At 39.2% G+C, this 16,687-nt stretch overlaps 1 protein-coding gene across 10 annotated transcripts in view; it reads right to left on the reverse strand.

Moving 5' to 3' along the window:
• Nucleotides 1–16,687, reverse strand: part of LOC133235547 (peroxisome proliferator-activated receptor gamma) — a 215,160-nt gene that overhangs the window by 164,227 nt on the left and 34,246 nt on the right. For 2 of the 10 annotated variants that reach the window (XM_061397185.1, XM_061397184.1), the window contains exon 3: nucleotides 15,097–15,214. The exons of the other annotated variants lie outside the window; for them this stretch is intronic. The gene's annotated coding sequence lies outside the window, so the exon portion shown is untranslated. The remainder of the gene's footprint in view (nucleotides 1–15,096; nucleotides 15,215–16,687) is intronic. 10 annotated transcript variants of the gene reach the window in all.

Raw genomic sequence — 16,687 nt, forward strand, 5'->3', positions numbered from 1 at the left:
AAATGATTTGCCCAAGGTATGACTCCAATAATCAGAAGCAGACTTTGAGCTAGAAATCAGGTTTCTTCATTCCCAGTGTGTGCTCTGTCTCATTAAAATGATGCAATAAAACGTTCAAGTAAATTGTTCCAATCAATTATTCTTAATGCCAACAATTACGTTAGAAGTGTATTAGCACAAAAGCTTCAGTACCATGCGAGTCACTTAATGTGGGTGACTCACCTGTGGGAATGCCACAGCGGACCACAGAGTTTAGGGTTGGGGCTTTTTAAAAACGAAGTACTCAATAACAGCTTGGTAATTAAAAATTGGTGATATCTGATCAATCAGTTCAGGAACCCATTCTGCTGACAAATGTCCTTTTGCCTCATGCTCAGATTCTTCATGAGTCATCCTAACAGCCTGGGGTTCTTCTGGTACAAACAGTTGTACTTTCTATTGACACAGTTCCTCTAATGAAAAGAATAAAATTACTATGTGAAAATTTCCACTGTGAGGTACTCATACTTTTAAGTTTTAAAAAGCACTTTAGAGCTGCACTGTGCTTTTATCTATTTTGAAATTCACAATGATGCTACGAGGTCCTTCAAAGCAAAAGAACAAAGTAAAAAGCAGCTCTTGAAAAGAGCTTGCATGTGGAACCTGACAATGGATTTTGGGTACAAAATTAATCTTTATTTTTCTATCAGCTCTCTAACTGCTACCATAAATAAAAATGGGTCTTCTATTGCTATGCGAACCTTTAAAATTCATACTTTTTTGAAGATCTAACTACTTAACAATTTCATACTCTGGTTATATACACTGGGTCTTTGTGAAACAGAGAAAGTGAAAGTGGAGTCACTCAGTCGTGTCCGACTCTTTGCGACCCCATGGACTGTAGCCTACCATGCTCCTCTGTCCATGGGATTTTCCAGGCAAGAGTACTAGAGTGGGTTGTCATTTCCTTCTCCAGAGGATCTTCCCAAGCCAGGGATTGAACCCCGGTCTCCCACAGTGTAGGCAGATGCTTTACCATCTGAGCCACCAGGGAAGTCATACTCACTTTGCGAAACATACTTACATTCAAAAAACGTAAACTTGAGAGCAACCGAGGTGTCAGTTGGTGACTGTTCTCATTATTTTATTAATCAAGTTGTCATGTGTAAGGTTTAAATCGCTGATGATAAGATTTCAAAATATTATAATTTTGAAAGTGCACTCTGTTCCGGGCACTGATGTATTTAAGGCATCTTTAATTCTCACAACCACTCTTTTAGATGAGAAAACAGAGACTTGGAGAGATAAAGTGACATGCCCCAAGTAAAAACGCTTGTAAAGTGACAGAGCTTGAATTCAAACATGGGTCTGTTTGACTCTTTACACCATGTTGACTAAAGACAAATAGATACAACTTACAGACAAAACCCACTACCAGATGTTTTTGAAAGATACTAAATTGTTTTCCAGTCTTTTCACTTTTCTTCCTCCATGGAAACATTTTTATTTTCCTTAAAGGACAGAAAACACTGTTGCTTTACTATATGAAAGTGTTTTTTTTTAATTAACATTTTATATTTACAGAACCAATCCATTTTCATTGTTGAAAATTTCAAAATACAGATTGGTAAAAATAAAATCATCATATTTCTGCTACTTAGAGATCACTAATGTTGAACTCTTAGTGTTTCTCTAACTGGATCTTTTTCTGGGCATATGTATAATCCTAAGCACATACATAAATGTACTTACCTGGATCTATACACATAGTATTTGTGTTTTTTAGTAAAAATGAGATATGGTACTTAAGTGGTGGCAAGCCTGCTTTTCATTTACTTATAAGTTGTTTTATTCATTATTTTTTATTTTTAACTTCATACTTGCATTGGGGTAGAGCCAATTAACAATGTTGTGATGGTTTCAGGTGGACAGTGGAGGGACTCGGCCATGCACAGACATGTATCCATTCTCCTCCAAATCCCCCTTGCTTCCAGGTAACCTGCTTTTTAACGTTCATAATGCCCATCTTTCCATTTTACTAAATTTTCATTTCAAATAATACCCAGTTCAAATTTAAATTTTCCCAGTTGACCCCAAATGTTCTTTATAACTGGTTTATGCCTAGCCTGAATCTAACCCAGGATGTAGCTATCCATTTGGTTGTACGTTCCTTAAGTCTTCTAAAATCTAGGGTAGTCACCTTCCCCCACTGCTGACTTTCCTTAATTTTAAGGCCACTGACTAATTGAAAAGATTAGCCCAATTCACCCCATGGTATGTCCACCCTCTGGATTTGTCTGGCTGTTTTCTTCTGGGATTGTTTATCTTGCTTCTCTATCCCCATGTTTCCCACAAATTGGATGTTATATCTAAGGGTGTGTGGATTCAGGTGAAACATTTTTTTTAATGTAACATAGGTAATAGTCTATGTTTCTTAGCTCATCACATCAGAGAGATGGTATATGACTGACCATCAGTGATGCTAAGATCAATGACTAATTTAGAATGACGATAACACTGTAGGGTTCCTTTTTTTCCTTGCAACTAGAAAGTAATATGTGTGCTGCTAACTATGGAATTATAGGGATATTCAGTTTCACCAACCATTCCCCCAAAAGCCACAACACACTGAATAATCCTTGAGTGAATCAGCACTTTGAGTTTATGATGTGTGATTCTATCCCTCTTTCTACATTTATTAGCTGGCATTTTTATATGAGGTAGAGCTTTCCATTGAGAACCAAGGCAATGTGGATACCCCTGAGGTATAGTTTTCTATTACAAAGGAAGAGTAAATATTTAATTTTTTCTCTTACTTAAAAAAGTAGATATCTTCAGTATCAAAATCTCTTGCTTAGGCATTCTGTTCTGAATGTTCACTGAATGCTCTTCTGTTCTTGAATGCTTTTCACTGAATTCCTATATCATAAAATACTGACATATTTAAGTTCCTATTTTTTTTGCTTTTCTGTTATCTTTGGTTCTAGGACAGTGACAACCAAGACACCCATCCACTGGGTCTTTAGAGCTCTAGTCCTCTTTCCTTTTATTAAACATACAAACCACTTGTCAACTCCTAATAATATAACGAAGGCTTCAGTTTCACCTAACGATTTCCACTACTAACGATTTTCAGTTTTCAGCAAGTGGTTATTCCTAAATTATAGGGAATACATACAATACAAACTGAACTGGTTCCTCCAAAGTTATGTTGTGTGTCAGCATAGCTTTGGGAAGAGAGTTTAAGATTCCTGACAGGTTTGTGGGCTTATTAAACCACATTCCAACCACTGAGTTTGTTTTTTGCACTCCAGGGGTGCTTTTCTTCAGATACACTGAGCACTAGAAAGTAAGATGCTATGTTTTTTCATTTACAAACATGAGCTGCATTTTAATAAACTCTTTACTTTGAACATTTAGAAACGTCTTATTGAACACAAAGGGAAGGAGAGGAAAACTAAAATATGAAGAGAGACAAAAACAAACAAACAATGCTTTCAATTCTAAAATAAGTATGCCCTCCCTCCATAAAAATAAAATCAAGTATTAAGTCAGTCTTCCTTTTAATTATGTTTTTATTTATCTATTGCATACACTCAGATGAAGAGCTCAAAATGCCTAAAGTCATTCTGGGCAAGTTGACAAGTATCCTACACACTGAAATGAGAAGTGGGAAGAAGGCCAGATTGCCTAATTGTTACTTGGGAATCCGAGGAGGTGGACAAGCCAAACTCTTTACAGGGATCCAAAGAGTACAGCTTCTTCCTTAGGCAGCAGAAGAAAACAATGGGCCAGAGTCTCATTCTGTGTAATTTTATAGGATGATTCCATTGTTTCTTTCATGTAGTGCCTGAAGGGAAAGTGTATTGCTATCTATGGGAGAGCTTCCATCAGAGAGTTATTATCAAGGATGAGAACGTAGCCCCTGGGAGATTAATGAATGATACACATTCAGTCTCCTACGGAGCTCTCAGATAAATGCTTTGGGAACTGCGCACCCAAAAGACCTCTGCTCTGAGGTCAGGAAGTTTTAGTGACCAAGCGTTAATGAGGCAAGCAGTATGGCAAGCTGATTAAAGGAGCTTTGAAAAGAGCGTTTGGGGGAGGGGATAAATAGGGGATTGGGAAAGGGTATGGTATACACAGATAATGGAAGTGTGAGATTGGCACTTATGCAGGAAGTCTTAAAGAACGTTTAACTTAACCCTTTGCCACTTATGGTTGGGGAAACCAAGGTACTAACAGGTTAAGCGACTTGCCCACTGCTGTGCCCTAGATAACACGGAGTTCGTGACAAAATCAAAGCTAGAATCCATGACATCTTTTAAAAAATGATCCAAATAAACTTATTTACAAAACAGAAAATGGACTCACAGACTTTTAATTAGAGGACAAACTTACGGCTGGGGGGAGGGGAAGGATGGGAGAAAGAGACAGTTAGGGATTGGGGATTGACATGTACACACTGCTGCATTTAAAATGGATAACCAGCGTGGCCCGGCTGTATCACACAGGGAACTGTGCTCGATGTTATGTGACAGCCTGGATAGGAAGGGGGTTTGGGGGAGAATGGGTACATGTCATGCGCACGGCTGAGTCCCTTCGCTTTCCACCTGAAACTACCACCACACTGTTCACCAGCTATGAAGTGACGTGACGTCGCGCAGTCTTGTCCGACTCTCTGCGACCCCGTGGACTGCAGCCCACCAGGCTCCTCCATCCATGGGACTCTCCAGGAAGAGTACTGGAGCAGGGTGCCATTGCCTTCTCCAGGGGCTCTTCCCGACCCAGGGATTGAACCCGAGTCTCCCGCATTGTAGACAGATGCTCTATACCCCAGTACAAAATAAAAAGTTTAAAGCTACAAAGAATAAAATAAAATGGATAACCAAAATGGATAACCAACAAGGTCCTACTGTATAGCACAGGGAACTCTGTCCAATGTTATATGACAGCCTGGATAGGCAGGGGGTTTTGGAGGAGAATGGATACATGTGTATGTATGGCTAACTCCCTTTGCCGTACACCTGAAACAATCACAACTTTATTAACTGGCTGTACTCCAATATAAAATAAAAAGGTAAAAAAAATTTCTTAGCTTTTTAGTCCCAGTTTAGATGCCACCTCTCCATGAGGCATTTTTGGACCATTCTGGTCTCTTTAGAATTCTTTCCTCTCCCATAAACAAAGGCAAACAACCCCTCATATAGTAGTTATTGATGTTCTCTCACACGTTAGTTTATTTTATTTTGGTCTAATCTGGGAACAAAGTAGATGCTGAAAGAACAAGCGAATGAAAAGAAAAAGTTAAGAGGCAGAAGAGTGTAACTGAAAGGAAGCAGAAGACCAGGGTTCACCCTTGAGTTCTGCTACTAACTCCATTCATGAACAAGCCACAGTGGCTCTGGTCTTAATTCCCCATTTATAAAGTGGAGACAGGGAAAGGAGAGTAGATGAGAAGACATCTAACATTTAGCTCTTCCAATCAATGTGCTTTAAGGATTAAGATCTCATCTGTTATAAACTCCTGTCCCTAATCAGAATCATGCCTAACCTATTATTAACAGGTTGATAGTCTTATGACTCTCATCTGCCCACACACCCACCCACCCACTCAACACCCTACTGTTCACTATTTCCTAACACACACCTGAAGTTCTATTCAAAAGGACGTTATCTACTCATTCAGATGTACCTGTGGTATACAGTAGGTGCTCAATACATGTTGAATGGATTCATTAACATGTGAATCAATATGTATACTCCTATTTTCTATCATCTTCCAGGGCTTGTTTCTGGCTTCCTGATCTTATTTCTGCTATAACACTTAATGATATGTTTTTTTCTTGATGGGAGCAAAGTAAATGCTGTTTGAATGTCAGTTCATTAGTTCTTAACCTTAATAACAAATTGTACACAGAGTCAATACCATATAATTTGTTGCCTGTTGCTAAGTCCTGTCTGACTCTGCAACCCCATGGACTGTACTATGCCAGGCTTCCCTGTCCTTCACCATCTCCCAGAGCTTGCTCAAACTCATGTCCATCGAGTCAGTGATGTCATCCAACCATCTCGTCCTCTGTCGTACCCTTCTCCTGCCTTCAACCTTTCCCAGCATCAGGGTCCTCAAGACCCTGTTTTCCCGACAGCCAGTCCCTCCCATCGGGAAGTTTGCACAAGCCTCTTATCCTGATCCATCAGAGGGCAGATAGAAGAAGCAAGAACTACAGTCCCACAGTCTACAGAATGAAAGCCACAATCACAGAAAGCTAACCAAAATGATCACATGGGTCACAGCCTTGTGTAACTCACTGAAGCTATGAGCCATGCTGGGCAGAGCCACCCGAGATGGACGGGTCATGGTGGAGAGTTCTGACCAAACGTGGTCCACTGGAGAAGGGAATGGCAAACCACTCTAGTATTCTTGCCTCAAGAACCACACAATTTACCCCTGAGTTGTTTCACATGTTTGTTTTATTCCTCCAGGTATATTGCTAAGTCCTTTGAAAACAAGAGAAGGTATGTTTTACTTCATTTATTCTTCTTAATATAGCATTAGAGGTTCAAGACTTGATTGACTATTAATTCTAAACAGACAGTACACTATATTTTCAAAGGCCTTCAGGAAAGTTCCCTACCCCCAAAGGACTCAGCCCCCTTGTTACACTTTCGGAAGAGGTTCTAAGAAAGATGGTTATCACTCTTTGAATACAACCCCTCTACAAACCTAAAGACCATTCTACAAAAACACCACTTCTCTTTCCTTACTTTCTTTTCCCACTTGAAGAATCAGTTTCTCATAATTAGTTCTTTAGACCTGATTCTGTTTTGGAGGACTTAAAAGTTCTAGTATAAGAAATTTCTCAAGCTGTACACAGAAAGAGTCTTGGACTGTGAAGGAACCCAGGGTTCTAATCAAGGCTCTACTGCTTGCCAGTGTCTTTGGGAAGATTACTGAGCATTTCTGGGCTCCAGTTTCCCTAGTTTCTCCAGTTTTCCCCTAATGTAAAAAAGGAAATAATATTTGCCTTGTCTTACAGGGATATTATTACAATTAAACATGTTTCTATATACATAAAAAAAATCTTTACATGTTTTAAAGCTCTACACAAACGTAAGATATGATTTTCCCATTGTTACCAGAACACTAAAAGCATTTTCCATAAAGATATAATTTAAGACCTTCATTGAATAAAAGTTAAAAATATATATGTTTAAGAAAGCTGAAAAGAACTATGCTATAGTCTTAACATTAGTTATTTCGTGGTGACAGGATTATGAGTGCTTAGTTTTTGCTTTATATTTTTCTGCATCTTTTTTTTTTAATAGTAGCTACTACTCCTAGAATTTAAAAAGGCTGCTTTAAGTCAAATAATTACACTGTGCAACAACTGAGTATTAAAAAAAATAGCTGTCAAATACTGAGGACTCTTTAAAAGAGAATATCAAAAGCAAGCCTTTTATAATTGATACAATTAAATTTCTAAGCAGATCACTAAGGTTAATGGCAGAGATATTTAGCTAAACTTTTCGAAGAAGATGAAAGTTATCAGGAACAATGTGTTTCCATTTTTCTAAAGAACTATTATCTTCCTTTTTTTTTTTCTTCTCTGAAGTGTTTCTACTAGATACCAGCATCACTGCTCCTCAGGGTATCAAGAGGTGAGACTCTCAACTTGGAAAACCTCAGACAGGAAACCTAATGTCGGTGTTACATAAAAGATACCACAAGCTCCTGACCTGGTTCTGGCCCTCTGCCTCTCCATGCTCCCTGAGAGCAATCAGCATTAATCTGGGGGACCCTGTGACATTCGGAATGTGTTACCAATCAATTTCTAGCTCAGTTTTCATCTTCTTCAGTGAGAATTCTGATCAGCAGCCTTTCGGTTCTAGCACTACCTCAACCTGAAGTTCCTTTAATTGGTTCTCATCATTCAGTAAGATTCAATCATTCAGTCAGTTCATCATTCAGGCTTCAGTAAGATGACCATACACTTTATTGCCCAAAGTCTGGAACTTTGAAGACTGCAACAGAGCAACAGGCATAAACAGATTGTCACAGGCCACTAGAACATATAATCACTTTAAGCACAGTAAGGATACTTAAAGAAAGAAGTTCTGCGATGTCTCTGGTCCTGACAAATAGAAGCCAGATCAATGCTGCCATAGTGTCTTTCATACTGTCTTCCACTCCCAATGGTTGTTAGCTCTTAAATATAAGAATTATATTCACGCTGTTATTGGACATCTATAATTAAATGTGAAAGTAAATTTTCTTTCTCTTTTCTTCTTTTTCATTTTAAAGGTTCACACAGGGCAGCTGTTTTGCAAAGGAGGGTGGGAATTGCAAAGGTTTTGCCCCAGGCTGTCTTGCATTAAGAATTGTTGCATTTGGCCACTTTTCAAGGAACCAGATGTGAAGTAAGTAATGCCCATTTGGATTACAAATCTCATTTTAATATCTTTCAACATAAATAACAATAGCAACAGTCAATATATTTATTTCAAGGCTTCCAAGAGGTGGACAGACATTACCCACATAGGAACCACGCTCTAGAAAAGCTAGAGGAAGCAATGATCCTATTAAAACCAGTTTTTACAAGCTCAAAAAAGTTAATTTCAATGAAGACCACAAAATAAAGTTTGGTTTGATGGTTACAATTAACCAAAGCATCAAAAGTGGTAAAGACTAACTCAATTCATTAAATTCTGTACACTTGGAAAGTCTTAATCACGAGACTTAGATATTGAAATGACTGTATTTTGGGGTTATTACTAAGTTTGCCAAGGTTTCATAAACATAACTGAAGGCAACACAGGCTTGGAGAGTACCAGTTCTAACATATTCTTTAGAGAATAAACAAAGTTTTAATATAGATTAAAAAAAAATCTCAATATCAAGTTCCTAACAACACCTTTATATCAATCTGAAACTGCAAGTGAATGGATTAAGCTAGCCTGAAAGAAAATTAACAATAATTTCTATTACTCCCAATTTTGCAGTATGAGGGGCCCATTAATTTGACGGACTTTGAGGACAGTTCATTTACATCCACAGTCATAAATAAGACTAAGATTTGGGAATATTCAAAATAAAGCAAAAAAAAAAAAATTCAGAACTACACTTAGAGCAAACAAAGATGTTAAGCTGTATAGAGCTATAAGAGGACCAGAGAGATAAAAAGAGATCAAATGAATAGCTGAAGTAAACGATGGGACATGAAGGATCCATTGGAGGAATTCAGAATATGGTGATTTTCATCACAAGGGATAACAAATTTGTAAGGCTTGTGTGCCTCTTAAAGTGCACAAAGCATTTTTCCATATATTACTTATTTAATCGCGACAGGTAGCAATTATTACCATTTTATAGAAAACTGAGGAAGCTACGTGACACGGCCAAGATCAGCCGACCAAGAAGTAAGACCTCCATTTAAAAAATTTAACCCAAATCAATACACACCTGTTGAACGAACCCCGTCAGAAAACCTTGCCATTTATAAGACACTGTGGGAAATACAGAGAAGTGTCAGTCTGCCCTTAAGGAATTTATATCTTGGAGAAACAAGCTGCAAACAGGTGAAAAGTTAAGTAATGGTTCATGATGTAAATAAGAGTTCCACCCAGTGACGGAGGAGGTGTTACAAGGTAGCACCTGGTGAATCGCCAAATACGTGGAAAATGACTCAGCTTCACAGGGACTCAGGAGAGCGTATCAAGATGGGATGGGTTCACGGAAGGAATGGGATTCCAGCTGCGGCTTATACATGAGCAAGATGCAGATAAGACCAGAGTACGGTCTGCTGAAAAAGAGGGACCAGGTCTCTACGGCCTACAAAGCTATGGGAGTATCTATTCACAGCTGTGTCACAGAACCTCAGTTATGTATGAATAAAGACTACTGTTGTCTGACCCACTGATGAAGGGTTAACAATGCATGAATGGACACCTGGAGAGGAAGCAAGAAGCATTCCAGACAAGGGGAAAGAGTAAGAATATGTCCGGAGGACAGTGAATCCTAATGTTATTGTGCTTTATAGGAGTCTTCTTGTTATTGTCACTATTCAGTCCCTAAGTCGTGTCCAACCCTTTGTGACCCCCTGAACTGCAGCCTGCCAGGCTCCTCTGTCCATGGGATTTCCCAGCCAAGAGTACTGGAGTGGGTTGCTGTTTCCTTCTCCAGGGGATCTTCCCGACCCAGGGATCAAACCCTCAACTTCTGCGCTGGCAGGCAGATTCTTTACCATTGAGCCACCTGGGAAGCCCTTACAGGAATCGAGGAAAGGACATATCCAAGGCAACATAGTTAAGAGGATGAGGCAGGAGCTAGACTACAGGTCTCCTGAAATCCTGGTAGGAGTAGAGATGTAAATAGAAAGAACACTCACTTTAAAATGAAATTTCAAGTAGAATTCTGGCATTACCACCTACCAGGGTGTAACTTTGGGCAAAGTACTTAACCTTTTAGTCTCAGTGGCCTCATTATAAAACAATTGTGGTTTTATGATTTCTTTGTTTTACAAAGAAATACAGTACTAAGTCTTGCTTGTAAGTCTTCTACACACAAATGAGTTCAGTTCTGAGGGCATGTTCAGAAGTCCAATTTGTTTTTAAATCCAACAAAGATGGCCTAGGTACCCGACTAATACAACCAGCTATATAGTACTGCACTATAGTAGGTTTATCACACTTTTCACACAAACAATACACAGAAACAAACACAGAAAATAAAGACGACATTTTTAACCTTATAGTACAGCACCTTAAAAGTAGGGTACTGCAGTGCAACAGCTGGCCTCCAGGGGCTGGCGTCGAGTGAACAGACAAGAAGAGCTACTGACTGGAGGAGGGAGAGGAGGTGGGAGATGGTAGAGCGGAAGTGTCGTCAGCAACAGGAGACGGAGGGCAACGTCACTCATGCCTGACGGTGACGGAACACACGTTTGCATCTTTGAAGGTTTGCAGTTTGAAGGGTCGTATGCAGGGGATTTACTGTAATGTGTGCAAGACACTGAGAACCGCTTGGCACAGAGTAAGCATAGATGTTAGTTTCCTTCTCCCTAGACCACACTTTGAAGGGTATTTCACTTCATTTTAAAAGATTCACTTTGGTATTATTACCATTGGAAAGATCACCTGTGCAGTTGCCTCATGACTTATTTGCTCAAACCTGATATAGCTGCAACTTTTCACATTGCTCTTTATTGCCTGCATATGTATATCTGTAATGTCACTAGAATAATTCTCAAAGAGCTGCCTTATACACGGGGTCAGTGATCAAAGAGTACACATTTTGATGAAATTAACAACACTGAGAAATGTATGGACATCCTTGGTTCTACTAGGTTAGAATTATATAAAAATCCACATATAAATAAAAATAAATGCAATATAACTTTCATCAGCTTTCAAAAGCTCTTGATGTACTGAAAGCTGTTCCCACACCTTTAGAAAAAAATGGACAAACACTAAGGGAAAAAAGGCAGTTAAAAAGTGATTTGTTTTTTAAAAGTGGCTTCTAGAGCATTTCCTGAGATAATCTTCAACATTTTCTATATCTTTAGTAAAATGTTATCTGCTATTCAAAATGAAACTAAGACATGAAGAGTTCCTGAATCATTAGAATTACCTAAACTCAATTTAAATTTTATTTCACCCCACAATAATTACCAAGACAGAAACTTGGCTTACTGTGTTTTAGAAGGATTTTACGTAACAGAAATGACGAGGGCTTTCTGGTTGATTCCAGAGAGACTCAATTCACTGAGAACACTGTACATACCAGTTCATCAACGTTTCACAAGACTACCTTCTGGAAAAAGAAATGGAAAAATGTTTGACTTGACACATCAGCGGCGTCCAACTATCTCAGCATGTCAGGTAGGTAGATATTTTGCAGAACTAACCATTCGGCTTTTCCATCACAGAGCAGACCTCTAGAGCCTGGTCCTTCTTCCGTGGTTTCTCTTCTTTCTGGCTCCTGAGATACCAGTGATCCTACCAAGAACGTTGGTTCTTCCTCAAGGCTCTTCACTCTTCCAATTCTATATACTCTCCCCTCAGCAATCTCATCACAGAAGACTTCAAAGGTCTAGGATATACTGAGATTATTAAATCTCTATCTCCATCCTCATCATCTCTTTTGTGCCTCAGACCTCTATATAAACATCTATTTGCTATGTCCATTGCAATAGGCTCCTCAAAATTCAACAGGTCCAAGACTACATCTATCATCTTTTTCCTAGAACTGGTCTCATTCAGTGAGCCTGACTTAGTAAATGGCTCCTACTAATCTACCAGCTGATCATACCCCCCCCCAAAAAAAAAGTCATAACTGACTATTCTTACACTCACATGCAATCAATCACCACCTCCTTTTGATTCCATCTGTTAAATTCATTCGGTCACTTCTCTCAACCTTCTCTGCTATCAACCCCGATCCAAATTACTCGTCTCTCTTACACATCTTTCTGATCATTTCCCACCTGCTTTCCCTAAGTCAGCTCTAATCACCTCTCCAGACAGTTCGGCAACTTTAGCCAGAATGACCTCTTTAAGTTCAAATCAGATTCTGTCACTCCATTATTTAAAATCTATATTGGCTTCTGATTGCCTGGCATCTGAACTGCTTTGAGTAATCCCTGTTTATCTTTGAAGCCTCTCCCCAGTCCTTTTCTCCATTTACAGCTTGCTTTTCCCCATGCAGAGCCTTCGCGTGTTATTTCCTCTGTGGTACTTCTCCTTTCTCCTACAGCTAACTCCTTTCTTAAGCTGACTCCTACACTCTCTCTTCCATTATCAGCATAAAAATCACTTCCCCAAACCCTCAGATCAGGTGAAATCCCCGTTATCACTCCAAACAACTCACCACTCTTCCTCCCTTGCAGCACTCTGTCTTAGTTATCACTTGCTCACTGTCTGCCTTTCCCACAACATTTAAATCCAATGGATTCACGATCCCTGCAGCATCCACAACAAACGCGGACTAAAGACTTGAGATTCAGTGTTGGTTGGTTTTATTAACTTGCTGTGTTATTCCGGGAAGTCTTAACTTCTCTAGGCCTCCTTTGTAAAAGGAGAGGAAGGGGACTTGATCAGAGTTTCTTAAGCATCACAGATGTGAGTCCCTTTTAAGGGAAGAAAAAAATTGGACAGATCTGCGAAGGCTGTGTCTTCAGACTATCCCCAGGTTGAGGAAACTAATGTAAGAAACCATGAAAATGTCCTTGAATTGTGAAACTGGGGCTTTATAAAGACCTTTATTGTTGATGACAACACAGTATTTTTAAATTCTGAAATTCTCAGAGCCCAAGAATATATCTGTGGACCCCCAAGACTCTTTGGATCCAAATTTCAGAAAGAGATGGTCTCTTCTAGGTCTACAGTGAGCTCTTTCTAAGAAAGTAGACGTTTGTTTTCCTGAGTACTTCTCAGTGAGTCAGTCCTGTAGGGCCGTGGGCTCATGAAGCTGCCATTTGGGAGAGAATACGAGGAATTTCAGAGCATCAAAGCACTCTGAAAAACTCTTTCATTTCAAGGGAGACTCTCAGGTACTAATTCTGGCAACAGGGTGAGAAGCCTTCAACCTCGACTCTGTGGTAATGAAAGGCAGATATAAAGCATGTCTCTGGGCTCAGTGAAATAATCTTTTTGATTATACAGAAAAGTGTGTACGAAAATGAACTAAGAAGTGAGAGAAGAACAATAAAAGGCAAGAAAGCAAACAGCCCAACTAAAAGGGGGCATAGGACTAGAACAGATATTTCTCCAAGGACGGACTGATGGCCCAGTAAGCACATGGCAGCCAGTGCCATTCTGTACAAAAAAGATCCTGGGATTTGAACATCTCTTTCATGACATGAGTATTTGTTTCAAAGGCCCTTCCCAAATGTACCTCAGCTGTAGTGTGAGCAGTAACCTCTCACTACCTCTGCAGACTGTGTGTGGGTCTGAGACCTTTCTCAGCAGAGCCACAAAAAGCATGATGCCAGCTGCCATCTCACACGCACTGCTGTGGCCCTTGCTCTCTTTTGATTTGGGGTCCTTACTCTTTAAAAAAAAAAAAAAAAAGCTTGCCAAGTAACTAGAAAGAGAAACATCCTTAGTTTTTCTCAAGGTACTTGGATTTAAACCTCCTAGTGCAGAAAGGTGACATCTATTCATAATAAATGTCCTAGTTCTTTGGGCTTCCCTTCCCTGACTTCTTACTGAATGCCCAGACACCAGGTTCTCGAATTGTCTAAATTATAAACAAAATGCTTATTTCCTGGCTGAGACCTCATCCGCCAAGATTCTGCTCCGTCTACTGATTTATAGCTGCTTCTAACTCTCTAAGTGCAGAATACTGTAACAGAAGTGGTGACGCTGCCTGTGTTCAGGCAAACAGAACAGCTAAAATAAAATGAATAGCAGTCCAAAAAGGAAGAAGCAAACTGGGTTAAAACACCCCGTTTCCTTCTCTTTTACCACGCGACCCTTTTCACTCCTGTTGTATTTCAAATGACAAGATAACCTCTTTCAACACAACGTGCACAGCACATTGGCCACTTTTAAAATAATACGGTGAGGGTGTATATTTTGAAAAAAAAAAAAACAAACTTAAAATTGAACAAACTTTTAAGGGGGAAATGAAGATCAATCACCCTCTTCCTTCAAGTTCATGTTTTCACAGGATGGCTGATTCTATATGCTATGCTGCTTACTATCTTGACTCAAAACCCAGGATAACTAAAGCTTTCACTGACCACTCAGTTTTGGGATCTTTGGTTGTCTTGCCCAATATTTCCATTTCTATCCAAGAATCAAACAGCCATTTGTTAAAGTTGGCATTTTTGCGTGTCCCATGGTAAACAGTCTGAATTTCTATCTCAGGAAAAGGGAAGACCAGGGACAATCTGTAGACTTGAAGCACAGTAATGAGAGACAGAGGCATCTTCAAGTCACCAGATCGCTAAAGTCAGAGTCTGCTAACAGTGAAAAATGTCAGCTCCGGCTCTAATTCCTGTCAGAGAGATGACAGCAATCAGTAAGTCCCAAAGTAGCACCAAGTAACATCGGTGCCATCTGGAAAGTGGTATAAAGTATATAAAAGCATGCATTTGAAAAAAACATTCCTACAGTCAATCTTCACACTGAAGTACTTTAGCCGGAGATGTTTCTGTTGATTTTGTGACAGCTGCAACTCTTCCAACGTATGGAGCACTGAAGTTACAAACTGGCTTGCTGGTTGAGTGGTCTGGAAAAAGTAATATTCTATCTCAGTGGACTGCTGTAAATTTAAATCCATTTCCTCTATTTCTCAGCTCATTTTGGCAGAATGCTTCTAACTAAAAGTGTAATAAACTATATTGTCATACTTCAGGGTTTTTACAACTCCATCTACCATATTTGGGAATAAGGGTGGGGGGAGCAAGAACTCATAAGGAAGTGAAGGGTATTCGGTGACATTTTGTAACCTTTAGCTAGCTGGGGACAACTGAAATCATGTGTTTAAGATGGGAAGCATTACTAATTTGGGATGACTTCTTGTGGCTTTTTTTTTTTCTTACACCACCATCACTGAATTTGTTCAGAAATAGATTTCTGCTTTTCTCAAAATCAGTTTTCCTCTGTAATACAAAACGCGATTCCTTTTTATAAAGGCAACGTTCTTGGTACGTTGGGGTTGCAAAAGGTCAGACACGACTTAGCAACCAAATAGCCAACAGCCAAACTGACAAAAAAGTGTGACACTAGAATACTAATTAATTTGTAAGTTCTTACAAAAGATAATTTTGTAAAAATCCTAAGGTTTCAGTGAACTGTCCAACTCACCAAGGATAGATTCCTTTTAACAAAAAACCAACACAGCGATCAAATAAAAGAGCAATTAAATGGTACAGAAAGAAAGCAGCATATTGAAAAGTGACCACCTTGGCACAATTAATACACTTCTGAATAGTCACTGAGGAGACTGAGAAGGGAGAGCAAAGGAGACAAAAAGCACCCTCTCTAATGGAAACACTGTGTTTTGTAATTCAACTCTCATTCATTTAATAAGCAGAATCATTATTCTGTATCAAGCACTAGGCTTGATGGTGAGGACATATCAGAGGATAGGATAGAGACCTTGCCTTCAAGAATTAGTAACAAGAGTTAGTTACACTTAGTAACACACTGACATTTTAATAACTGTTAATAAGGGAGAAAAGAGCTACAACCAGAAATTTTGACTGGAGGACTTAAAACTTTAAAAATTTCCTTTGTGTCTCTAATTTTAATTATTCCTACAAGTTTCTTTGATGTATAAAGCTATGTGATTGCCCTCTCTCTGAACAGATCAAGGCTATCCCATTCCACAGTGCTTAGAAAATGAAGTAGTGGAAGGGTCCTTAGAGACTCATTTGTCTACCCTACACCAAACTGTCAACACACAGGAAAACTGAGGCCGGAAGAGGGAAAATGATTGATTACGGTCACGTAGCCACCATATCTATATTTATGAGCTCTTCCCCAAGTAAGTTATAACTTGGAGGTGTCATTACAACTAGCGTTTTTTTTTTTAAATCTGTTTTAGAAAACAAACTTACAGTTACCAAAGGAGAAAGGCAGAGGAGGGGAGGGATAAGTTAGGAGTCTGGGATTAACAGAGACACACTACTATAAACAAAATAGATAACCAACAAGGACCGTACTGTACAGCACAGGGAATTGCTCGATATTTTACAAT

The sequence above is a fragment of the Bos javanicus genome, chromosome 22 (assembly GCF_032452875.1).
Source record: "Bos javanicus breed banteng chromosome 22, ARS-OSU_banteng_1.0, whole genome shotgun sequence".
Classification (NCBI taxonomy): domain Eukaryota; kingdom Metazoa; phylum Chordata; class Mammalia; order Artiodactyla; family Bovidae; genus Bos; species Bos javanicus.